This window comes from Myxine glutinosa, chromosome 13, assembly GCF_964187855.1.
Source record: "Myxine glutinosa chromosome 13, kmMyxGlut1.1, whole genome shotgun sequence".
NCBI classification, from domain to species: domain Eukaryota; kingdom Metazoa; phylum Chordata; class Myxini; order Myxiniformes; family Myxinidae; genus Myxine; species Myxine glutinosa.
Window position 1 is genome coordinate 100,015,699 of NC_136273.1, and position 23,653 is coordinate 100,039,351.

Below are 23,653 nucleotides of genomic sequence, written 5' to 3' on the forward strand. Positions count from 1 at the left end.
CACTTGCAGTTGACCGGGGCAGCTCTAGCAGGGCAGAAATTTTACGAACTGACTTGTTGGAAAGGTGGCGTCCTATGACTGTGCCATGTTGAAAGTCACTGAACTCTTCAGTTTGGCCCATTCTACTGCCAATGTTTGTCTATGGAGATTGCATGGCTGTGTGCTTGATTATATATACCTGTCCACAATGAGTGTGGCTGAGACAGCCGAATCCACTCATAAGAAGGGGTGTCAGCATACTTTTCAGCATGTAGTGTGTTTCTGCATGCAACAATCGGAGTTCATTCTGTCAAAATTAGCATCTGTGGTTTGCTTAGATAAAACTAGAAATATAATTCAAGGACCGGTGTGCATGTTTGTGTAGTTGTCACGCTACTCCTCATGCAGTTCTAGGCCGATTACATCCAGACTTGCTAAATAGGATCAGCATGACCTCCATTAGTGTATGGGAAATGTTTTATCTTTGCCTGTGGTGTTGGGAGGGTTGGAGGGATGTTGGGTGGGTGGGGGGGGGGAGGGGGACGGGGAGGAGGGTGGGAGGGAATGGGGGGAGGGGGGACGACGCAAATTCACCATATAAATGTGTATCGTGTAGCGCCACTTCTAGGTGGGAAAGGGTATTACAAGTCCCACCATGAGAGTACATATAGTATTCCTGTCCCCACATGTTCCAGTGCAGTGAGGTGTTTTGAATTATGTAGTGAGAGGTATTAGTTCACGAGTTATCAAACAGAGTGACCACTATATTCGTCATGGGTGTGTGTCTGTGTGTCTGTCTGTCTGCAGCATAACTACCCGATGATATTATCTGATCTTGATGAAACTTGGGTGGGAGGTTGATATCATGATCTAGTTGTGTCCTGCCTAGAGTGGGCGTATTGCGCCCATTGTGGGCGGAGCCACGCCCAAAAAAGATGTCTTTTTAGGGGGTAATCGATTTCAAGCTACATCTTCTCTGAGGGGTTTGATGGAATCTGACAGGGGTTTCGGTATTTGGTTAGGCCAGTCATGTGTCTAGCCCCACGGAGCTCGATTTTTCATTTTCGCCCCACGGTCAAGGTCACAAGGTCACAAAATTTAGAAAAGTCAATTTTTGATGGTTGTATTACATTGTTCGCTTCCTGATAGGGTGAAATGTCGTACATGATCTTATATTATAACATACATCATGAAATACAAGTTTTCCAACTAATTTCAGAATCTTCGACCTTTGACCTTTGAAGGTCACAAAGGTCAAATCTTCAAAGTTGTCGGAATCGAACCTAATTTTCGGTATTGTGTAGCTAACTAACCTCATAACTGATTATACATTATTTTCTATCTCATTTCAAGGTCAGTAACCTTCGTTTTGACATTTCAAGGTCACAAAGGTCAAATTTTCAAAGTTGTCGGAATCGAACCAAATTTTCGGTATTGTGTAGCTAACTAGTCTCATAACAGATAATACATTCCTCTTTATATTTTTTCAATGTCGGTTTTGACCTTTGTCATTGAATACCGCTCGCTCGTAAACCATCGTCGTCTCCTGACTTGTTTTTAATTTAATTTCATGTTTGAACAAGAAAGAGCAATCTGAGATTGCAGACCCTCGCCAGGACGTGGTTTTACTGGTTCCTAAGGCTTTTGTGTTAAAACAAATATGGTAGCCGAACCACGTGACCGATGACGTCATCATTAATTCCCCTCCAATTTATCTCTAGATGATGCTCAAGAAATTTCATCTTGATCGGATGAAGTTTTGTACTTGTCGAATTATGACGTCATAATGGAGGCACCTATGACATCATCATTAACATATTTTATTCCCCATGGAAAGCTCTTTACAATGAGCCATGTCTCAATTTTTTCTAATGAGCGCTTTCCGAGATATAGAGGTGCAAATGTTTTTTAGTTTCTCTAAGATGGCGCCCGTACCACGTTACCTATGGCGTCATAATTATCATTTTAAAATCTGCAGGTGGAGTTGCACCTATTGTGAAAATTTATTGTGAATCGGACCAACGGTTGCAGAGAAAATCATATTTATTCTGTGCAGACAAACAAACATACAAATGGACTCAAATGCCATTTGTCCCTCTCCTCTGTCGAGGGTAATAAGGGTAATAATGAAGGAGCTGGGGCTCCCACGTCGATCGGAAGAATGGACGCGACAAAAAGCTGGAATTCATCCGAGTTGCTTTAATCAAACCAAACACTCAGGCACTCTCAAAAGCCCGTTTATCGGGCAGCAATATATATACATATTATCCCGGAGCGTTTGCCCAGGAAAGGCGAGAGGGGGCGTGGCCCAGCGTCCTGGCTGCGGCCTGGCAAGTTGAGGGCGAGCCTGCCCGGGCATGCCCGGGCATGACCGGGCGTCCCGACCGAGGCCTGGCAAGTTGAGCACGGGCCTGCCCGGGCGTCCTGGACGAGCCCGGCATGGTGATCGCTCCGCGTCCTTGATAGGTGCAAGGCGATTGTGAAAACCCAGCGGCAGCCGCTACACACGTCCCCGCAGAATCGACTTGCACCGGCAGGGTCAATTTGAGGGGGGTCCTGATGACCCGGCCGAAGCGACCCCTGGCGGGTCGTGGGAGGGGGTCCGGTGTGGTGGTGGGCGGTCGAGTGGGGGGCACCATGGACGGGGGGCGGCCTCGCCGCGGCGGAAGGGCCACCCGTGGTGGGTGGTCGACGTCCACGTGCGCCGGCTTGAGGCGGTCCACCGCAATCCGGTCCGACCTGCCGCCGATGTCGATGACGAACGACTTGTCGTCCCGTCGCAGCACCCGGAAGGGCCCGTCGTACGGCGGCCGGAGTGGCCCCCGATGTGCGTCGTGACGCACAAAGACATACTCCGCTGTGCAAAGTGCTGGGGGGACGTAGGACTGGGGGTCACCGTGGTGGGATGTTGGCACGGGGGCAAACCGTCGGGCGGCCTCCTGGAGGTCCGAGCGCTGGTGAGCTGCGGACCAGGGACTGGTAGCGTCGGGCACGAATTCGCCCGGGACGCGTAGCGCCTGGCCATAGACAAGCTCGGCGGTGGATGCCTGGAGGTCCTCCTTGGGGGCCGTGCGGAGGCCCAAAAGGACCCACGGCAGCCGGTCGGCCCAACCGCCGTCTTGAAGGCCGGCCATGAGCGCGGCCTTCATGGAGCGGTGGAATCGCTCGCACAACCTGTTTGCTTGGGGGTGGTAGGCCGTAGTACGGTGGAGCTTGACCCCCAGGTTGCGGGCGACCGCGCCCCACAGCTCGGAGGTGAACTGTGGTCCGCGGTCTGACGAGATGTCCGCCGGTGCGCCGAAGCAGGCGACCCAGGTGGCGATGAAAGCCTGCGCCACGTCGGCGGTGGTGGTGGAGACGAGGAGAACGGCCTCCGGCCACCTGGTGGTCCTGTCCACCATGGTGAGCAGGTGTGTGAACCCCCATGACGGGGGGAGGGGGCCCACCAGATCCACGTTGACGTGGTCGAAACGTCGTTCGGGCACGGTGAAAGGTGCCAGCGGGGCCTGGGTGTGTCGGTGGACCTTGGCCCATTGGCAGGCCGTGCAGGTGCTGGTCCAATCGCGGACGTCCCGACGAAGGCCGTGCCAGATGAATCGCGCCGACACCAGCTTCTGGGAAGCTTTCCGGCCCGGGTGGGAAAGGCCGTGGAGGGAGGCGAAGATGCGGCGTTGCCAGGTGACGGGTACGATGGGGCGAGGCTGGCCTTGGGAGACGTCGCAGAGCAGGACAGTGTCCGCGAAGGGGATGTCGGCCAGGCGGAGGCCCGTGTACGCCGCCCGGAGGGCTTGCACCGTGGTGTCGGTGGTTTGGTCTGCCGCCATAAGCGCAAAGTCCACGCCCAGGTGGACCGCGTTTGCGCTGGCCCGGGAAAGACAGTCGGCCACGGCGTTGTTTTTGCCGGCGACGTGCCGGATGTCCGTGGTAAACTCCGACACGGCGGAGAGGTGGCGCTGTTGGCGGGCCGACCACGGCTCCGTGACCTTGGCCATGGCGTAAATCAACGGCTTGTGGTCGACGAACGCCGTGAAAGGTCGGCCCTCCAGGAGGTGGCGGAAATGGCGGACGGCCAGGTGTAGACCGAGGAGCTCCCGGTCAAACGTGCTGTATTTGAGCTCGTTCGGCCGGAGCTGCCGGCTGAAAAAAGCGAGTGGCTGCCAAACCCCGTTCACCCATTGCTCATGTACGGCGCCCACCGCGTAGTCGGAGGCATCCGTGGTGAGGGCGATGGGAGCGTTGAGCACCGGGTGAGCAAGCAGTGTTGCGTCGGCGAGGGCCCGCTTTGAGCTTTGGAAGGCCGCATCCATTGCTGCGGACCAGGCGATGTCGTGCTTGGCCGGCTTGCCCCGGAGGGCTTCGTAGAGGGGCCGCATGAGTTGAGCAGCGCGGGGCACGAAGCGGTGATAAAAATTCACCATTCCCAGGAATTCGTGCAGGGCCTTTATGGTGCGGGGACGCGGGAACGTGGTGATGGCCTCGACCTTGGTTGGCAGCGGCACGGCCCCGTTCTTGGTGATGTGGTGGCCCAAAAAATCAACGGCCGTCGTGCCGAAGTGGCATTTGGCCGGGTTGACGATGAGGCCGTGCTCGCTGAGGCGCCCGAACAGTGTTCGGAGGTGGAGGAGGTGCTCGGCCCGGGACGTGCTGGCGACGAGGATGTCGTCCAGGTAAACGAAAAGGAACGGCAGGTCACGCAGCACGCTGTCCATCAAGCGCTGGAACGCCTGAGCCGCGTTCTTGAGACCAAACGGCATCCGCAAGAATTCGAATAAGCCGAACGGCGTGATGACTGCCGTTTTAGGGACGTCGGCCGCCCTGACAGGTACCTAGTGATATCCCCGTATGAGATCAATTTTCGAAAAAATGACCCGTCCCGCCAGACGGGCGGAGAAGTCTTGGATATGCGGGATCGGGTACCTGTCGGGGGTGGTAGCGTCATTGAGACGGCGGTAGTCGCCACACGGGCGCCATCCACCCCCCGGCTTTGGCACGATGTGCAGTGGCGAGGCCCACGCGCTATCAGAGCGCCGCACGATGCCGAGGTGCTCCAACGCGTCGAATTCGGCCTTCGCCACGGCGAGCTTGGCTGGGTCGAGGCGGCGGGCCCTGGCGTAGACCGGCGGGCCTGTGGTTGGTATGTGGTGCTCGATCCCATGCCGTACTGCGACGGCCGAAAACGTCGGCCGCGTGAGGGCCGGGAACTCCGTGAGCAGGCGAGCAAACTCGTTCGCCGCCGGGATGGCGCATGCCAGCTCGGTCGGCGCGGAGCTGCTCAATGTGCATACCAGGGAGCTGAAGGTTTCGGCGTTGATTAAACGACGCCGTTGGATGTCCACCAGCAGTCCGTGTGCGCAGAGGAAGTCGGCGCCTAGCAGAGCCATGGGCACGTTTGCGGTTACAAACGTCCAAGCAAAGCGTTGGCCGCCGAAGCAGAGGGTGACGTTGCGCGGGCCGAAGGTGCGGATGGTCGATCCGTTGGCCGCAACCAAGGAGGGGCCGCAAACCGCGGATTGCCTGTCCTGGTCAGAGGCGGGTATGACGCTCAGTTGGGCGCCGGTGTCGCACAGGAAGCGCCGTCCGGACGCTTTATCCGTGATGAACAGTAAGTTGCCCGTGTGGCCGGCGCTCATGGCTGGTAATGAACGCCGGCCCGGCCGTTTCCCGGCCTGCCGAAGGTGCACGGGGGTCGGCATGTCCGGGCCTTCTGTCCGAACCTGGCATGATAGTAACACCACGCTTGGTCAGGTGGAGGCCCCGGTCGTCGTGCTGGAGGTGGTCGGCTCGGTGTAGCGGCCGCCAATTGCATCGGCAGTTCGGTCGTCGACCGTGCCGGGTGCTCGGGCGCCATGGGTGTTGCGTCGGACGGCGGTGGGTCCCATGTCGCCGCTGCGATGCGCTGTCCTGCGGCGGAGATCTTGTCGGCTTCTTTGGCAAGGGCCCGGGGATCTGTGATCGTCGTGCTTGCCAGGGCGAGGCGTACCGGGTTAGGCAGCTGACGGAGGAACAGCTCCCGGAACAGGAATGCCGGAGAGTGCTCGCCGAGCAGTGAAAGCATGTAGTCCATTCGCTCGGAAGGGCGCGTGTCGCCGAGCTCGGGCAGGTCGAGCAGGCACCGTGCGCGTTCCGCCGATGGGAGGGCGAAAGCGTCGAGGAGAAGCTTCTTAATCGCGCCGTATTTGTCAGCGGCTGGCGGGCTCTCGAGGAGGCTCAGGGTGCGGGCCGCGGTGGCCGAACCGAGCGCTGCTACCACATGGTGGAAGCGGGTGTCGTCGGCCGTGATGCCTCGCAGGGCGAACAGGGAATCCGCCTGTGCGAACCAAACCGCCGCGTGAGCCTCCCAGAAGGTAGGCAGTTTAAGGGCGACTGCCGTGTCCATGTCGGTAGGTCACCAATGAAGGAGCTGGGGCTCCCACGTCGATCGGAAGAATGGACGCGACAAAAAGCTGGAATTCATCCGAGTTGCTTTAATCAAACCAAACACTCAGGCACTCTCAAAAGCCCATTTATCGGGCAGCAATATATATACATATTATCCCGGAGCGTTTGCCCAGGAAAGGCGAGAGGGGGCATGCCCGGGCGTCCCGACCGAGGCCTGGCAAGTTGAGCGCGGGCCTGCCCGGGCGTCCTGGACGAGCCCGGCATGGTGATCGCTCCGCGTCCTTGATAGGTGCAAGGCGATTGTGAAAACCCAGCGGTAGCCGCTACAATAACATAAGCTCCCCCCCCCCTCCCCCCTCCAGCTGCTGACCCTACGGGTGCTTCTAGTATTGTAAAATCACAATGTCGAATTGTTTGCAAACTTGATGACAATTATAGGAAAGTTTGAGATCAAATGTTTGAGAGTTTCTTTTGCATTCATTGTTCACTTACTTGTACAGGGTGTCAGGTTCGAGACACTTGAATATAAGAGTGAAAACCCCAGGTGTGGGGCCTGACTTGACATTGCGCCCAATTGAGACACACGGTGACCTTGGGCCTAAAAGAAGATCGTCCAGGAAGCTTAGCTGATTTTCTGCAAAATAAACATAACAAAACATAATATGATAAAACAATTTATACAATCATGAAACTCGAATACCATGCTTTACAAAATCCCCACTCGGTTGATGTTAATCTTTAACATATATAACTCGAATACCATGCTTTACAAAATCCTCACTCGTTTGATGTTACTCTTTAATACATGAAACTCAAATACCATGCTTTACAAAATCCCCACTCGGTTGATGTTAATCTTTAACATATATAACTCGAATACCATGCTTTACAAAATCCTCACTAGTTTGATGTTAATCTTTAACATATATAACTCGAATACCATGCTTTACAAAATCCTCACTAGTTTGATGTTAATCTTTAACACATGAAACTCGAATACCATGCTTTACAAAATCCTCACTAGTTTGATGTTAATCTTTAATACATGAAACTCGAATACCATGCTTTACAAAATCCCCACTCGGTTGATGTTAATCTTTAACATATATAACTCGAATACCATGCTTTACAAAATCCTCACTAGTTTGATGTTAATCTTTAACATATTGTTGTGGATATGAGAATGTTTTTTTTATTTTGTTGTTGTGGTAAAATGTTGTTGTTAAAGGTTGTTGTAAAATATCACCCCTCCTCCCTCCGTTTGTGGTTGTATAAAGGTCAAAGGGCGTTTCCGTAGTTAGTCCATAAAACATACATGCAGGACACGATATATCCTTTCTTTTGACAGTTATATCCTTATTATGTGTATTAGCGTAAGGCTGTGTCTTCCATTAATTGAAATACTCCATTGCACCAGTGAAAGAGAATAGATCCCCTTTCCTTCCCATCCCCAAAATCTCCATCCAATATTACATCCCCTCTCGTCATTGCCGAGCCTCGATTGCCAATATTACCTCCCCTCCAATAACCGCCATTGACCACGAGGCTCGAGTCAGGGAAGAAAGGCGTGTCTCCACCTCGTCAGAGGGGAGGAGGGGCGTGCCCGCCCGTCGTCATCCAGGGCGGAGCCCGAGGGTCGCGCGACCAACCAGGGCCGAGGTGAGCACCCCGATGGGCGTGTCCTGAACGCCGGCGGCTTAACCGCCGGAGGCGCTATAAAAAGGCGCGCACGGAAGTAAAAGGAGAGGTGGTTGGACAGTTGGTTGGTTGCACAGAGTTGGTTGCGCAGAGAGTTGGTTGCACCGTTGGTCAGGGTTGGTTGCACCGTTGGTCAGAGTTGGTTGCACAGAGTTGGTTGCGGTGAGGAGTCGGTGGTCAGAGTGAGGGACCAAGAAAGAGTGGAGGGTTTGGACCAGACGAGTGGGACAAGGCCTGGCCAGGCAAGTGGAGGCGGGAGCAGCAGCGACACCCGGCAGCCGCTTGGGGCCTGGGCGGCGGTTTGGAGCAGGGCCGAAAAGGAACGGCGGCTGCTAAACGCGCCGATCGTGCTGCATGACCCCCCTTGGACTTCCCTCTCCCTCCAGCCATCCACATCCTGCGATTCCTGCAATTCCCCGCGTGAGTCAGTGTCTTTTGTTTGTTCTGTCATGGGATAAGTTAAGCCTGTAGATAAGCTAGTATTTGCACTGTGTCACCTGCGTCTTATGTGTTGTAAATAAACTTGATTGCTCCTTTTTGCTTGTGTGTGTAAATAATAAACCCCATTACTCGTCTGTACGTCTTCTCGTTTTAATTCCTTTTCCTCTTGCATTGCGTCGTTTTTGTCTTTTCCCTCATTGAGCAGCTACGGTGCGATACGGCCAAAGTTCTGGGTGAATCGGGTGAGTTTTGTTAGGTCGCGGTCTTACACCACCGCTCGGTCTATAACATCTAACCGCGATCTATAACAATTGGTGTCTGGGAGTGAGATTCGGGGCCCGAACCAAATTTTTAAAACATCTAGAAAAAAAATTTTGGTCAAAATTACGAGCTGCCGAACTTTGTTTTTTTTTAAGCAAAACCCGAATTTTGAAATCGCGCCATGGCTGTTCAAGGCGACGGGATGCCGGTGGGAGAGATAGACGGGGTAGAATCGACCCAGGACTTAGGAAAAAAAATGGTGGAGGAGAGGAAAGAAGGTGTGGTTGAGGGAGTATCAGACGCACAAAATGGCGCCTCGCACATTGCTACGGCGGCCGCACCCGCTGCACAAGTGGGAGGGATGGCCCAAATGCAGGCCCTCATGGAGCAATTTATGGCACAAATGAGGGCCTCTATGGAAGAGTCAGTGTATAATTGGAAGAGGGATGCCATGTCAGACGAATCCGGGTGTGATCTAAAAAAATTGAGGGAGGAATCCAGGTGTGAAGTGGAAAAACGGATATCAGAGGCAAGGAAGGAGCAGAGGGACAGAGACCGCAAGTTGGGCGAAAGGGTCCCAGGGGTGCACGACGAGGTAAAGCGGGTCGAAAAGCGCTGGTTGAGCGAAGCGGAGAAAAGCACGGGTACAATGACGGGGGTAGAAATCGCGACACGGGGTTTGAAAAAGCCGGCGACCGATGAGGTAGAGGGAATTTTATTAAAGCCAACGGTCGTCGAGGTGAACAAAGAAATTATGGGTATAGTTGAAATTGGAGAGACCGGGGACTTAAAGTTAAAAGAGCAACAATCGGAGGAAGGAATGGAAATTGCTCAAAGTCTAAATGCACATCCTGATGCTGTACTCGCTAACCCGAATGGAAGTTTGCAGGTTCGCGTGGAGAAAAGGATCCCCCAGGTGAGTCGTGCTGTATATTGTGCGGGTAGATTTTGCAGGAGGATGTTTAGCGACAAAAGAATTTTCGCGCGCTTGGGATCGAGGAAGCACCCGGGCGTTGGTGAAGGGTCCCGTGTGAGTGGAAATGGCACGCGTGGGAGAAAAAAGTGTGCGTCGGCGAGTGGGTGTGTTATAAAGTGTGGGAGTGAAACCGAGTGCGAGCGAGAATGCACGTCGGTGTGTACGGGGTGTGACACAGGGAGTGAGAGCAATACGGAGTGCACGCCCATGGTGAGTGTTACGGAGGACGTAACGGAGGAGAGGTGTGGATCGAAGTGTGCGCAAGAGGTGTGGTGTGTAACAGAGAGAGCGTTGGTGGAATGTACGGACGGCGTTGGAACGCCAGGTTTTGTGAGGGTGAAAGGGGTAGCGTATGCTTGTAAGCATGCAAGTGAAGCGTCGATGGTAACCGGTTTAGTGGTTAGAGCGACGGATAGCCGATGCGAGCACTCGGTGCGAGGGGTGCTTGGTTGGGTGCGAGGCCCGGCGTCGATCGAAGCTGCGTCGTTTCTCTTCGAAGCGTCGTTGCCGATTCGGGCTTGGCCCCGCCCCGCACGGTCGAGTCCGGGCTTTGTCGGGCGAGGCGACCGGTCCGGTTCGAGGGCGAGTGGGAGGAAGCGGAACGGTGCCCCCTCGTGGGGACGGGGTTCCGACCGGGGGAGATGGAGCCATCGGGCCCGGGACCGCAAGGTGCCGCGCCGAGATGGTGCGTGGAATCTCGGTCCAACCAAACCACCTCCCTTGAACCGAAAGCCGGACGGATTCAACCTGCAGGCAACCAAACCACCCGAATTCATTGCTCGGCTTTGCGAAGCCGAGTTTAATGATGTCATGGCGCACCGAGAGGATGTAATAAGTAGACGGATGATGATGGTAGTGATTTGATACGAAATTAATAATAGTGGGTAGAATTGGCAGTAAATGGAAAATTTTTGAATTGGTTGGAATTTGGTGTGCCAAATTGATAGAGAGACCCCCGATGTGGTGGGATGGCAAATCCACCATCCCTCACAGTGGGGGCAAAGGAGCACTAGCTTATGGGGTGTATGGCAGTGAAAACTAGCCCGGGTGGGTTAGGATATTGTGTGTAGGGATCTAGAGAAGATGACCTTAGGTAACGTTAAGTTTAGTTAGTGACTGATACCTGTAGTGGGGACGCAGGTAGATTAGTATGGATGATAATGACGAGGGAGCGCAATAGTTTAAAGGGACGACTGGGAAGCGCAAGTTCAGAGGGGAGTAGTTAGCTGAGATGATGCCGTGTGTGTGAGGATTGAACAGGTGTGATTGCACAGGTGTGCAACTGGACAGGTGTGTGGAGCAGTGTATGAGTAGTGAGTGTGTGGATCAGCGCGAATGCGCTTGGGGAGAGAAGGGTGCAGGTGGCACCAGGTGTGAGAGCACAGGTGTGCAGGTACAGGTGTGTGGAGAGAGTTGGAGTGAGTGGTACGGAGTGGTGTGCATGGTGCGAAGGTGTGGATGGGGGAAGAGTGGACCCCTTTCACGAGTACCCGGGGCGGGTAGTGTAAGTGTTAGGTAGAGGGTGCAGGTAAATTGTGGTTGGATATTGGCATTTGTGGTGCGGTTGCAGAATGGTGTTGTGAATGGGTCCATTAGTGTTGTGGAAATGGCGGGGCGTGTAGCCTGTTAGTGTGTGTAGTTGGTTGGGCACTCCACCACTGTGAGGATGTCGGCCAGGTGAGGCCGCAGGTGGGCTCTGGGAGCCGGTAGAGTTGTGGATGGGGCCCGAGGATCCGGAGGACGGACCCGGGTAGCCCAGTGCCAGAGAGGGCACCGAGTGGGGAGAGTGCGAGAGGGCCTTCCCCAGGTAGTTAGGTTAGGGTAAGGAGCAGGTAAGCTCGGAGGCAACTGCAGTGGTGGGGGTGTGCAGGTGGGTAGACCCACTGGGAGAGGTACACGCCACAGCCCAGAAATTGTGCGAGGGCACCGGGAGATGAATCGGGGGAGTGAGACCCCAAATTGAAAAGCACCACAGTTTGGCCAATGGGAATTGGTTTTTAGAACCCATAGTGTAAGAGGGCCAATGGTTTGGCCGGAGAAAGACCCCGGGTAGTGTAAAGTGTGTTAAAGTCATTTAGAAAATAGTTAGGATGAAGGATCTCCTCGCACCATCTGCATCCACTCACCTGAGGTGACAGGTACTCCACACCATGCCATGTTTTGATTATTTTTTATGATGCAAATGTTTGGATTGTGAGACGCATCATGACGTGGGTGTGACATTGTGCGTAATTCCATCTCTTCCTCCTTATGAGGATTGATGATGAATTGATGATGGCAAATTTTTGAAGTAGAGGGATTGTGGTGACGAATTTGGTATAGGGGAAATATGGGGAAGACGTGACAGTAGTGACGAATTGGTAATGTGTAGGTTTTGTACATATGGGGTAAGGGCAAGGGTGGGCTAGGTAACAGGGGGGTGACGTACGGTAGGGACGAGCTTTCTCACTTCGCCCTCCGTACGCATTTCGCCTTGCATTGCCTTATTGATGTGTACCCTTGTGACCTTACCCCTCGCTCAATTGTCTTTCTTTTGTCTCCCACATGACCTGTGCGCCGTTGGGCGCCGAGGGGAGCGTGCGTGGGTCGGCCATTGTGCGCCCGAAATTCCCAGAACCAGCTGTCTGCATCGATGCACCACATTATGGACCACATGCCTGTGGCCGAGCACCACTTATAGACCCCATGGGTTGGGGCATGGCCCCTCTGCTGGAACCGGCCATGAGGGCCCGAAATCTTGCTGGCGGACCTTGGCCACAGGGCACCGATGCCCCACAGGTGAACCACACTAGTCGGCCCTGTGGGCCATAAATAAAATAAATAAGAAGGACACATTGGGCACACTTTATTGCAAATAGGCCGCCAGTAAGCAAAGCAAAAGAGAATGACAACATCTGGAAGACAAATAATAATAACCAGCAGAGGGAGCCGAAGAGCAAGAGACACCTGCAGGGTTAGGGGTTGTTTGGTTATTTTTATTCATGAACAGTGATGACTGTGCACCGATTGGTGCTTGAGGGTGCTTTGGTGTGTTTTTGGGTGCTTTAATGGTGCATTGATGCAGAGCAGACTGTCTCCCCCCCAGAAAGAACAATTACAGGTCCTGGGTTAGTTGTCTGTGATCGGTCTGTGCCTGGTGCCTGCATGGCATGGCAATGGCCTGCAGCCTGTGCCTGGGCTAGGGGGTTTCACCTCTGCAACTGGTTCTCCCCCACCCAGCAAATCAACAGTCGACTACTGCACGCCTATCCACCAACCGATCACAGACAACGCAGTTGTTCGTGAGCTACTGAAGCGTTCCGAGGCAGCAACTGCTGAGGTGGGTCAGAGATGGGTCCTGAATACATTTGATCTGGGTGTCTGCATGAAAGCCCTTCCCATCATCTGGCGCTGGCCAAATGAATTTGCTAGTCATGTAGTAACGATTGGACCCTTCCACACATCCATGAACTACATCGGGATGCTCACTGGACACAAGATGCGTGGTTCTGGATATGCAGAGATTCTCTTTGAGGCACAACTAGTAACAAGTGGATCTCTCAAAGGTGTTCTCAGTGGAAAGGCCTACGCAAAGTCCCTCTTTTGCCTCAAAACAGTGTGTGAGGCAATGGAGAGGCTGTTGATGGAGAGATTCACTGAGGAGGAGAACATCATGATCTCTGACCCTGCTGTGCTTCTCAGAATGACCCAGTCTTGCAACCGAGAGCACCTCGATGAAGCCCTCAAAGACCCCTCAACTCTACTCCTCATCAAAAATTTGCATAAAATTTGCATAATTTTGCATAAAATTTGCAGCAGTAATTTGCATAAAAATGGTATGTGGGACATTTTTTCAGCTTGGGGCCATAGCTAGTCATTTTCTACACATTTTTTCCAATCTAGAAACACTGATTAGAAGTATATCTCCGGGGGGTGCAGGGGGACCTAGTCTTCCTACTAGACTATTTGGATATATTTTCACGACTAATTCCAGTTATCGTCCTGCAAAATGTCTGCTCGTTCTTTTTCCTTTGAGTCGTAAATTCCTTTTGAATTCTCATTAAAATGCGGAATTAAGTACGCTGTGTGATGATGGAGATCCTTGATGACGAATCAGGAATAGTGAATGAGCAAACAAATATCACGGATGGTACACCGGATAAGGAAAATGTAGATGAAACCCCTTTTGCTCAGGTGCTGTGCAGCGCTGCACAAAGATCCATATGAGCGGGGCCTGGGTGCTGTGTAATTAGTACACAAAGAACCAATTACTAGGGTGCTGAATAAACACAAAGATCCATTTTTTGGAGCTGGTTCTCCCGGTGCTGTGATTTATTCAAAGAACCAAATTTTGTAAGAATTAAGATATGATTTGTCGACATTATAAATACTTTAATATATGTAACGATTTTTGTAACGATCATCCTGCAAAAGGTCTGCTCGTTCTTTTTCCTTTGAGTCGTAAATTCCTGTTGAATTCTCATTAAAATGCGGAATTAAGTACGCTGTGTGATTAGTCTAGTAGGAAGACTAGGTCCCCCTGCACCCCCCGGAGATATACTTCTAATCAGTGTTTCTAGATTGGAAAAAATATGTAGAAAATGACTAGCTATGGCCCCAAGCTGACAAAATGTCCCACATACCATTTTTATGCAAATTACTGCTGCCATTATCAAAAAAAGACTAGGTCCCCCTGCACCCCCCGGAGATATACTTCTAATCAGTGTTTCTAGATTGGAAAAAATGTGTAGAAAATGACTAGCTATGGCCCCAAGCTGAAAAAATGTCCCACATACCATTTTTATGCAAATTACTGCTGCCATTATCAAAAAAAGACTAGGTCCCCCTGCACCCCCCGGAGATATACTGAAACTGGCAGTGACTGGTGATTGAAATGCGGTGCCTTTTTGTGTTTCAGGTCGAGGTACGTGAACTCCCCACGATCTACAGCAACCAGGAAGAGACTGATACCAGGGTGGTTCTGTACCTCCATCATGCTGCTACCATCGGATACAAGAACGCTGTAGTCAGAACACCGGACACAGACATCCTCCTGATCCTGCTCCACCATGCCCACAACATCAAGCTGACGGTGTACCTGGATACAGGGTCAGGGAAGCATCGCCAACTTGTCAACGTCTCTGAGCTGGCAGAATCCCTGGGAGAGGACTACTGTGCCACTCTCCTGGGGTACTATGTGTTCAGCGGAGAAGACTGCACCAGTGCCTTCAAAGGGAAGGGAAAAGTCGGGCCCTTGAAAAAGCTGGAGAAGAATCCCAGGTTTCACAGGGCATTCGGTGAATTTCACAGGGTATTTAGAAAAATAAAACTTTGTGTTAACGTCTGTGTAGACGGACCTTAATATGAGTCTATTATTTCGTAAAACTGTGATTATTTTGTAAATAAAGCACTAATTAGCATACTAGTATACCATAGACACATGTAATCATGTTATGAATAGTTCTATCATGATCTATGCCCTTCAAAACATGGGTCTAGACACCTTCATTTTTCAATTATCTGCAATATTGGCTGAGATATGTCAAAAATCGTTTTTTTGATAATGGCAGCAGTAATTTGCATACAAATGGTATGTGGGACATTTTTTCAGCTTGGGGCCATAGCTAGTCATTTTCTACACATTTTTTCCAATCTAGAAACACTGATTAGAAGTATATCTCCGGGGGGGTGCAGGGGGACCTAGTCTTTTTTTGATAATGGCAGCAGTAATTTGCATAAAAATGGTATGTGGGACATTTTTTCAGCTTGGGGCCATAGCTAGTCATTTTCTACACATTCTTTCCAATCTAGAAACACTGATTAGAAGTATATCTCCGGGGGGTGCAGGGGGACCTAGTCTTCCTACTAGACTAGATGATGGAGATCCTTGATGACGAATCAGGAATAGTGAATGAGCAAACAAAATAACGAATGCTGCGGCTGGAGCAGTGGAAGCGATTTTTGAATTGTTCAATGATTATTCGATATTGTTATGACTTATTGTCAATAGGTATACTAAGTGGCCATGAGGTAGCCTGTTGCTATGTACAGTTTTATTCTATTGTTGATTATACCACATAGCTGTGGTGATAAAGGAAATGTTCGTTTTAAATAGATGATTATGATAGGACCATGACTATAAAATCATGATGATTATTATGAATGATATCATAGGGTTCAAATGCAGAATGCTGCATGAACTTGGGAAAGAACTTTCAAGCCCTATGGGATAAATTGGGTGTTACAAGCGATGGAGTTTTAAAATTTAGCATGATTGAAGGAATTTTACAGTCTTATTTCAGGAGTTTTACGAAATTTATATTGCCAAGAGATTTGGGTACTATTAAAAGAAAAATGATGAGATATTTTTCCCAAAGAACTTTAATATCTGCCATCCATTTTGGCTGTCTCACGAATGAAGGATGAGTTGCCTTTAGTGGTTGCAAAGAAAATTTGTGGAGACCAGGCAAAATGGGGAAATATGTCAGATATGACCCTAGGACAGGACGGTGATTCATCAATTAACATGAGGTACGAACCAGAGGTGACGACCGATGAGATTCGATCTCAGTCAATGGATGGACCTGTCCTGACATCATTGGGGAAAGGGCTTATGCAAGGAGTCATCCAAAATGATTAATTTGATTTATTGATGAATATTGATGAATTAATTGAAATTGAATAATTGATTGAATTGTTAATTGATTGAATCTAATTGATTGAATTTAATTGAATAAATTTAACTGAATAAATTGAACTGAATAAATTGAATTGAATATATTGATTGTTTGATTGATGAAAATGCGGTCTCAAGAAAGAAGCTTTGATATCTTTGCGAGATATTAACAATGTGGAGACAACCTGGGAAAATTGAGCAAGGTGGTGAGTTTATATACAGATATATATGTGCGGTTACCATTGTGTGATTTCCCCGTCAACAGGGCGGACACCTGAGGATTCACCCATTTCATACTGACCCTCCGGCTCATCTGCAAATACTGATCTGTGAGATTGGATTGTGCAAAAGCCACAGCTGAGGGAGATTCTCTGGAAATCACCGTGTGAACAGGTGGAGAGACCCTTCCTGGAGGTACGAGTGAAGCTTTAGAGGAACAAACTACAACACATCCAACGCTACTTTGATAAAAGGCAGAATGGGAAATGGAGCCTGCAAGAATACACAAGGACAACCAGAGATTCCACAAAAAGGTACTTGTACACATCATATGTACGACCGTTATGGTGCAGAAGCTATAAGGCAGGTCGAGAATTGGTATTTGTGGACAAAGGGACATGATGAGGAGTTTCCAAGAGATGGTACATTTGAGCGAAGTCGATTGGAAAGATTGGAACAAAGATTGAAAGCCAGGAAGAGACAGAATCTAACGGTAGACTGGCTTGCATTCCATCTTTGGGATGGTGAATCCAGACAACGGGAACAGCAAGAACGGATAACGGATCTAGAACTTAAAATAAAAATGATACAGGATACAGTGGAGGAGACAAATGCACAACTGCCCTCGAAATTAGGAATGAAAGTGACGGTTGTCCCATCTGATTTCCAGTTGTCTCCCCAAAAAGGACGGTACAGAGAATTTTTTCGTGTTTCAGGAGACAACGAGAGATTGCAGTGGCAACTCAGGGATGTAGAGATGCAGCCCAGCAATACAAATGCACAGGTGCACAGACCAGGAAACGACAGAAACCGGTGTTTCGAGTGTGGAAAGATGGGACATTGGAGAAGAAGATGTCCGTATGTCAACAGGAGGACAAGGTCATGGGGCAAACCAAGATCAAGGGTACCAGTGCATACCGGTACCTCAGACAATGATTAGGCCTTCATTGCTGCAAATCCCAAATGATGATTGGCCTCAACAGATTCGATTACTGGACAAACATGAATAACTGTCGATGATTCTTGGGTCTGAAAAGTTTTCGGAGCAAGAATTATTCATTTTTTCTTTTGCTTGTAAGCAAATTAGTAATTAATTGATCACATGCCGAAATTGGATCTTTTATGTTGGGCACACAATTTTAAATTTACAAAGTTGGAACAATTGCTTTGCAAATTTTAAACCAAGGGACAAGGGTCACATGATGATCAGGTGGGAATTTCGGACTATTGTTTCGCATGATTGATAGGTCAGTGGTCGACTGACATGTAAATGGGTGTGTAGTCAAATTTGGATAAATTATGGTGGGAACTGAAAGGGTAATTTCAATGTGACATCATAGGGCAAGGCAAACTGTGGCAAGGCAAACTATTGGATGGGAAAATTAGATCTGGCTATAGAATACATTTATTGACCCCTTGAAGTTAATTCTTCGAATCATCGTTTCACTGGCATTTTTGTTCAAATTGGAAATAGTTTGGTAGAGCTTTGGTTACAACCTTTGGTTGCGGTATCTTGGAACGAAATGACAAACCATAGGATATTGATAAGAATAGGAAAAATATGGACCCAAAATAGAAAGTTGGATTCATGCCCCTCATTGCAAACAAGCACATGGGGCTAAGGTGGACGATCCCACAGAAAATGAGGCTGCACCGAGCAGCCCAGCAGAACATTCAGTGGCAGATAAATGATAGTTGTGATTTACAGTCATTTTAATTACATTTTAACACCCCTTGCATTGATAAACATTACATTTTCAACATGTGATATTCCTACTTGGGATAGTGACATTTATTTGCCTACATGACATACAATTACCGGCTGATATTAATACAACATGAGTAAAAAAAAAAAAATTGTATCACAACTACACTCATGACCAAGGGGATTGAGTTCAACCCCGGGAGATAGGGGGATCAGGGTAAGACAAATAATCTGATTTATGCTACATATTAAGGGATTTTTTATTTACCTGTTAGGAAGCTTACAAAGGTTAGGAAGTTTGGTATATAATGTTGAATGTCATGGACATATAATTATGTTAGAGGTGTGAACATATACAAGGGGTAGCTCACATGTTTTACAGATGGCTACAGGTGGGACAAAGGGAAAGACCTTATCAAGACAAGCCGACAAATCAGGGGAAAACAGAGACTTCTACTTCGGATACTCCTTGAAAATGGTGATATTCATCCTAGGAATGAGTTGTCTTGTAGTGGGGACTATGTGTTGCATACATTGTTTCGGGGTAATAAGAGAACAAAACGCAACATTGGTGGCCGACATACAGATATATGATTATGCGGGACGACATAAGCAAAAAAGAAGTTTAATGGAAGAAAGGGACACACCTTTAGAACCCGATGGATTACACGGGATAAATACTTTTTTACATTTAGCCCACGCAAGGGCTGATATAGCAAATGAAAGTAATTGTTGGATATGCACACAAATGCCGCATTCTAGTGAGAACGGAGTACCATTGGAGGCAGTTCCTTTTGGTTGGGATGAATTATGTAGTCGCTTCCCACAGAGGTTGGTAGCAACAATACGACCTGATTTACCAATGTCGATGATGCTAGGGGATGCTAGTTGGGAAAAAGGGGGATATCAATGTGAGGAATTTGAAGACAGTTATAGGCCTAAATATGACAATGAAGTTATGCCCCCTTACGTAACTATTCAACAACAAATAAAAGGGCTCCTATGTTTCATCCGACATCGAACCACAGAGAATAATAAGTTGATGGGAAACTCCACCTGCCACCATTATAGTTACGAGTTGGGCTATATGAGATTGCTTGTCCCAGTAAAGAACACTAGCTTAAAGATGATATCTTTGTATTGGGAAGGAACTTGGATGTCAGATACGACATGGACCTATAATAATACATATTTTATATGTGGACACAAGGCGTATGCGTATCTCCCACTGACATGGTCAGGATCATGTTTTCTTGGGTTTGTGCTTCCACACATGCGCCTGTTAACAAAGTCACCAACGCATATCCTGCATTCTAGGCAGAAAAGAACTATTAGCATGGGGGAATGGATTGGAATGGTAATATTTCCATTTTATGGAACCTGGAAGGCAGGGCGAGAACTCAGGCACATGGCATTGGCTATGGAGAAGTTGGCAAATAAAACAGCAAGTGGATTGGAAAAACTTACAAGAGAGCTGGCAGCAACAAGAACGATGGCATTACAAAATCGTATGGCATTAGATATGCTGTTAGCAGAAAAAGGAGGTACATGTGCAGTCATTGGTACAGATTGCTGTACGTACATACCTGATGAGTCAGAAGAAATTTATAACATAGCCGATACAATCAGACAAGAGGGAGCAAGATACCACGATTATATAAAAGGGGGTGCCTTTGCATGGTTGGGAAACACATTTGGAGGGGTGGTAGCTAAGATACTCCAATATTTGTTTGTTGGTTTAGTAGTTATATTGGCAATTGTTTTAGTGGTGGCTTGCTTGAAAGCCTTAGTGACGGTGTGTTTGAATAAGGTAACCAACAACACGATGATAACGCATGAAGTGACAAATGAGGAAAGAAATGTGGAACCAGAAAAGGAAGACTTTTATGGCGACATAAATACTGAGATTAAAAGATTAAATCAAGTGATGTTGCAAATGAATACAGTAGAATTAAGATAATGGCATAACGACAATGTTATGAGTTGTGCCAATTACAATATCAGTGAACTCATATCACCACGAGTGACACACTGTTAAAAAAAAAAAAAGAGGGAAAAGAAAAAGTGGAGAGGAATTATGGTAATAATACATTATGTTTAATTTGTTGGTTTGGGAAAATTGTTGTTGGGAATTAGGTATTCCCGTTTGTGATTGTAATCATATACAATTTATTTTCTTAAGAGTAGTGCTAAAATACCTGCATGAGTTAATTTTTGAACTATATTAACCTGAAAGCAATTGTGGATGCTATTCTTAGTTTAGTAATAAAATACATACCTGATTGAATATTATTTGTGTGACGCATATAAATGAATATAACTTTTGTGTTAAGGAAAAACAACAAATTGTTGAATGTGAAACTGTCGGAAGATATACATGATTATGCTGATTTCATGGTAAGATGTACCCTATCTGATTCAGTGTGTGCGGAAAGCAGATTCAGATGTGACTGAGCATAAGGATAAGACGAGATCACATTTTGGAGGGATTGCTAACGGAATTGGGAAGAAGTTCGAGAAAGAAAATTTGTGGCTAAAAAATGAAGTTAATCGTGGCATACACCCTCTTTCTCAAAGAATGATGAAGACATTCTCCCGTGTAACTTGGAGATGAATGCTTACCTTCACCAAGGAAATTTATGTGACCATTTGCCTGGATCACACTGCAACATATGAAAGAAAGGCGATCACTTACTCTTGTTCGAAGGCTTCGAACATTCACCACATCAGAAGTTGCAGGACAACGACATTTTACCTGCAACCTCTGTGAAATGCGGGGACATATGTTATTACTTCACCAACGTCCGGGGAACCAGCATGGAGCTGCAAAAAACGGCTGTGCCCTTGTCACAACAGCTGTGCACGATTCTGCTGGTTGCTCCTGGTAAGGACCATGAATGACCTGAACACCATGGTCCCAACATCATTGTGGATGCATCCGGCATCCCTGTTCCACATCTTGCTGGCCAATCAACATCACACCAATACTTGCTGCCCACTCACAATGAGGGAGGAGGCAAGTCGACTACAACTGGGTGAAGGCCTTGTTCAGGAATTACTCAAAAAGTGGCAAGAATGCTACAAGGAGAGCAGGGTCAGTCTATGACTCCGCAATGTTACCACAACAGCGAAATCCTACACGAAGTAGTGCAGGAGCTATGAAGACATTAGGAGAAAATGTTTCATACCAGGATTCAAACACAAGTGATCAGCCCTTCCTTTCAAACAAAGTCAACATTTGTGTGGAGGCAAACGTTTTTGCCAGATGGTGCAGATGCTTTACAAAACTTGAAAATGAAGTGAAATTGTTGTATCTTGGTGATGGTTGAAGTGTTGTTTTGAAAATATATTTGTGATGCAAATGCAATAGATTGAACGATATGGAAGGAGTCAATGACCAACGAAATGTTTTGTGATTCTTGCAGGATGACGGTGTATGCCCAAGGGAATTTGATTACCAAAGTGATTGATTATTTACTTATACTTGTAATGATGTTTACTTGTAGTGATTGATTGTTTACTTATATTGATGTTTAGATTAATGGTTAATATAAACAAAAAACAAAAAGATGAGGGAATTGTGGAAGTGTAACTCAGTGTAACTTATTAATTGGCACTGGTAACTTATTAATTAACACTGGTAACGAAGCAGATACATTTTACCTGCAAACTCTGTGAAAGTCGAGTTCGTAAATGAGTGTCAGGAATGTGCCCGAACATGATAATCTCTTGTCCACCTGGTCACAGCCCCTGGCTGGAACACCCCCCCTATCGTTTGGTAAACGGAACTCACAGCAGGAGGGGAGCGAGCTGATGCCAGGACTTGGTACATGCATGACCTCGGGGCATTAGCGGAGAAAGGATTAACGGTCCAACGTCCCCAAAACGTTGGAGCAAAACGTTGCAACAACGAAAGTGAAACGTTGTAGCGACGTTGTGGAAACGTTAGCACAACCCAACATTTGAATGTTCCCAAAACGTTGGAGCAAAACGTTGCAACAACGAAAGTGAAACGTTGTAGCGACGTTGTGGAAACGTCAGCAAAACCCAACATTTAAATGTTCACAAAACGTTGGAGCAAAACGTTGCAACAACGAAAGTGAAACATTGTGGCGACGTTGTGGAAACGTCAGCAAAACCCAACATTTAAATGTTCACAAAACGTTGGAGCAAAACGTTGCAACAACGAAAGTGAAACGTTGTGGCGACGTTGTGGAAACGTCAGCAAAACCCAACATTTAAATGTTCACAAAACGTTGGAGCAAAACGTTGCAACAACGAAAGTGAAACGTTGTGGCGACGTTGTGGAAACGTCAGCAAAACCCAACATTTAAATGTTCACAAAACGTTGGAGCAAAACGTTGCAACAACGAAAGTGAAACGTTGTGGCAACGTTGTGGAAACGTCAGCAAAACCCAACATTTAAATGTTCACAAAACGTTGCAACAACAAATGATCACAAGTAATTATCACATTGCAATGACCTCTAAACATTCCTAAACCAATATCCCATTAAAATCCCATTAAATCCCATATCTTGCCACCCTTTGCATTGTTGAAAGCAATTAATTCCATAACTCAATATTACCTCAATTTATATATACTAGGGCGTGCCCGCACGTACGTGCTTGCCCGTACGTGCTTGCAAAAAACATGCGTGCGAACAACAACAACAAAAAACTTTGAAACCACGTGGCAGTAACGACCACAGAACCCCCCCCCCCCCCCTCTATTTACATGAAATGGTTTGGTCCATTCGCAAAGCCAAAGCGAACGACCACAGAACACCCCCCCTCTATTTACATGAAATGGTTTGGTCCATTCGCAAAGCCAAAGCGAACGACCACAGAACCCCCCCCCCCCCCTCTATTTACATGAAATGGTTTGGTCCATTCGCAAAGCCAAAGCGAACGACTTGCGAGTACGGTGACCATACCTTGGGACCCACTTGTCCGATTAATTTCAAACCTTGAAAAGGCACATCCTCGGGTCCCCAGCAATATACCTGGCAAGTTTCAAGTATATCGGACCGGTAGTTTGTCGAGAAACAGCGGTCGCATACAGACAGACCGACACACACACAACTAGAACGACGCTCAGTAGAGAGCATATCTCCGCCTTGGTGAACAGTTTATGTTTTGTATCCCACTGATAGGCCGGATCTGGATTCGGACCTGAACCAAAATGGAATCGGCGTGTTTTTGTCACCTCCCCAACTCATCCACCAGGTTCATTCACTCATCCATAACTTTTTTTTATTTTTTTTTTAATATATGAATAATATTAAAATAATAACATTAATAAGTATATTATGTTAAATATAATGTATATCGCTTTTCAC

At 48.0% G+C, this 23,653-nt stretch overlaps 1 protein-coding gene across 1 annotated transcript in view; it reads right to left on the minus strand.

The window, feature by feature from the left end:
• The window catches only part of LOC137439145 (astrotactin-2), a 1,262,948-nt gene that overhangs the window by 15,774 nt on the left and 1,223,521 nt on the right, over nt 1–23,653 (minus strand). The window lies entirely within an intron of this gene.